Source organism: Miscanthus floridulus, chromosome 7 (genome assembly GCF_019320115.1).
Source record: "Miscanthus floridulus cultivar M001 chromosome 7, ASM1932011v1, whole genome shotgun sequence".
In the NCBI taxonomy this organism is placed as follows: domain Eukaryota; kingdom Viridiplantae; phylum Streptophyta; class Magnoliopsida; order Poales; family Poaceae; genus Miscanthus; species Miscanthus floridulus.
Window position 1 is genome coordinate 120,551,222 of NC_089586.1, and position 3,728 is coordinate 120,554,949.

The following is a 3,728-nucleotide window of genomic DNA, read 5'->3' on the forward strand; positions in this document are numbered from 1 at the left end:
CGAGACACCAAGCTATGTGACACCAACTAACAGCCAGAAATGTTATCTTGCGTCTTTCAAAAAGAGATGTTCTCTTTGCGACGTGTGATGTGGTCCGATCGGGGTAGTGTATGCACGGCGGGCACGTCTGCAAGCTAAAAGCAGACCGATTTCCAGGGTATCGGTCTTGACTTTTTTTGGAAGTAAATTACTACTAGTAGATTATGCCGTTTTGACTTCAAGTGCGCAGAGACTTTTCAAGTGGTTCTTAATTGCAGTGCAGGGCATGTCTGGCATGGATTACGAAAGCGAGCACGTATGCATGTCCATGAACCGATAGGCACTAGGACGGACGGACCATCAAACTGGCAATGTGATGTGCATATGGGCGGCCGGCGCAAAAGTCGAACACTTCACAAATGACGTCAACATTTTAGATTTTCAAAACTTAATTTGGCTATCATATTTATCTCATTGTAATATTATAGGCACTAGCTAATACGTAGGTCGTTAGATATACTAAAGTGATATCAATCAATCAATCAATTGAATCAAAACCTAGCTAATACAGATCTATTAGATTTACAAAAGGGACATGAGTGCGTAGGTTTATCTCCAAAGCTAAATATTGCTATTGGATATAGACGAAAGTGATATGCGTAGCACTTAGGTTTTTCTTTTGAAAGGTGTCATCACTTAGGTTTACTCAGTAGAGTTGTTTGGTCTGTACGCCTTAGTAGAGTTGAGTCTATTGTTGAGGTTGTAAAAACGTTGTAACACCTCTTTTTTTTCCCTTTCTATCGTCTAATAAAAATCTGGCAAAAGCTTTTTGCTGCCTTTCGAAAAAAAATCACTTAGGTTTAGATATATAAGAAAGTGTCATCTGCATCTTTGTATCACTACTTTTCTTCTGTTATTATAGTGTATTATATTATCAATCCAATCGTCTCCTTTGCATCTTTGTATTATATTATCAACCCTGGATCGGATGCCAATCTGCGTCCCTTCCGTGTTTTGTTGTTTGGTATAGAGTATAGGCAAAGTAAATGGAAGAAATGAAAGGTCAGCCACCTCATGCCCAATGCAAGGAAAGGTCCATAAGTCCATTCCAACTCCGCATTGACAAAATACTAGTATGAAGATTTCATCAAAACTGATGAGTAACCTATAGGAAGAAGCTTTCAAAGTTTTTTTTTTCATCTCCTCCCTCAGAAAGAACATTTCAATCCATGCTGTATCCGGAGACATAGACTGATAGACATGCTCAGTTGTCAGCTCAAAATGTCTTGCACAGCCTGCAGGAAGCATAACAGATGGTTCATCGTCTCTGAATATATCCTGCTAAAATATCCCGTTTCCAATAAAATCACAGTAGGGGCAAGCCCCTCTTGTTACCATAAAAAAAAAATCCTGTTTCCACCTCGCCGGCAGCCGGAATGGGGGTCTCTTCTAGACGTGATTGCCGCCATGACCTGACCTCCTGCAGGCTTTAATCATTTGGTGAGTCAAAGCCGTGGATCAGTTACTTCTCTAAGGATATATCCAAGAAAATTTCGTCAGAGCTGGAGTTGTGTTTGAACCGAAAATTCATGCCGGTGGTTTTAATAAAGTATTAGAATCCAGAGAAAGCTGCAACCGGTTTCGAAGAATTTAAAACGTAACAGACATGAGCACCTCGACGAACACATGCATGTACTGAGTGTGGACTCTCTGGACAAAACGTGCTAAACATGCATACCAGAAAAACCCTGGCCCACCGTGGAAAAATTTCACCCATGCGTGTTCCTTTGGAACAAAGAAGCCTATCCAACAAATTTCCTGTATGTAACTAACATACAAGTTTGCTGTAAATTTCGAGGAATTTAGGATTTAGGATGACACTCAAACGTACAATCCTGTGAAAATAGACTGAAAGATACCTTGTGTAAGTCTCTTTCTCCAAAGCCGTGTGTTCTTTGAATGTTGGCACCACCTCCACGGCTCCACCACGCAAATCAACAATGTGTTAATCAGTCATTGTCGGGATTTGGCGAGGGGTGCAAGAATAGTCTAGACTAGAAACTAGAATTATTTCTATGACTGTTAATTTGGGTGTCATCTAACAAAATGGTGGTCATATTGGAACTAAATAATAGAGAGATGAAAATTCTTTGCTATACAAGATACGGGAAACTATGCCTACATAAGAATTAAGATAGGAAGAGATGATGGACTTAGCGTAGCTTAGCTCGCTAGGTTCTTTATAGTAGAACTTGTCCATCCGGATTCAAGTAATCGACTTGATTCAGTAGCGAGGACTTCTTAGGAGAAAAGATCGAGTAAGAATATGTTAGTTTATTGTGTGATTCACCGAAAAGATAGGAAGAGATGAATATATAAATAGATCATAGTTTTTTTTGCAGGTCTCCATTGGACCTCATGGCCATATCCTCCCTTTAGGTAATCATCTTCACTTGACTTGACATGTTTAGCGGGAGAGATTTTGATAATTGACATTTAGTTCACGAACTTTTTAAGATTTAACACTTGTATCATAATGACATGTGGAGTCAACCTGCGCTGGAATTTCTCGGTGGAGAAGATCAAGTAAGGGTAGATTAGTTAAGTGTTTGACCAGGTGCAGAACCATCCGTTGGGCCACCACGTCAGAGCACGCGAGTTACCAAACCTACCTAACCCAAAAGTTTAGTCTACTTTTTTTAGGATTAGGAAAACGAAGAAGTATAGATGATGAATGGTTATGTTGAGCGGCCGGCCCACTGGTGACCAGCAGGTGCTTCATCGGCCAGGCCAACAGCATTTGTGGCCACCTTCAGAGACGGGACAAGGAACCCCGAACAGAAATCCCCGTAGCAGGAGGGATGCAGCACGCCACCACCAGCTCTAGGCGATGGATGCATGCTAGCGTGGACATCCTTGATGGAGACGCATCCCTCCGTGCAACCATCCGCACGTAGAGGATCATCGTGAACATTCACGAGCACAGAGCTAGCACGGGGTACACCTCCATGTCGGAGTCCTTGGCCATCCTCAAAGCTCATACTATTGCACAAATGTCTCTTACTTCGAAAGGGGTTCATTAAAAACCATTTCTAAACATGATTTCTGAGATTATCGGTATTCAGAAATCAATTTATATAGGCGATCAATGTTTCTAGCTGCTCCTAAAAAAATCATCTATTTTCAAGGGTGGTTAGTACCACATCTGTAGAAATATTTCTAGAAGCGGTTAGTGTTATGAATTGTTTGTATAAAAAGCATTTGTAAAGAAGGTTAGTGTTAGTGCAACAAAAAACATAACTTTTCAAAATGTAGTTGGATGAAGGTGAACATTATATCAAGGTTGTAGAGCTTGAAGAGATCTGCAACTTTATAGTTGATAGACATTTTTATTTAAAAACGTTTAGGGTAAAAAAATGTTTTAAGTTCTTAGATGTGGTGGCCTCCCTACACTACTATAGATTTAGACATCACTGCCGGCCTTATCACTGCCAGATTTGTGAGAACCGGCAGTGATGTACCTTCACTGCCGGTTATAAACTTGAAAATGAGAAAATGATTGGGGCTGGGCTAAAATCGGCAGTGAAGGACCACATCACTGCTGGTTTGTGGCTTGATCCGGTAGTGTTTTGGCGGCCACTTATCACTGCTGGTTGAAGCAAAGAGCCGACAGTGATTGGAATCTATCACTGTCAGTTCTAGCCAAGAACCGACGGTGATAAGTGAAACAACCCCAATTTCCGCGAAGG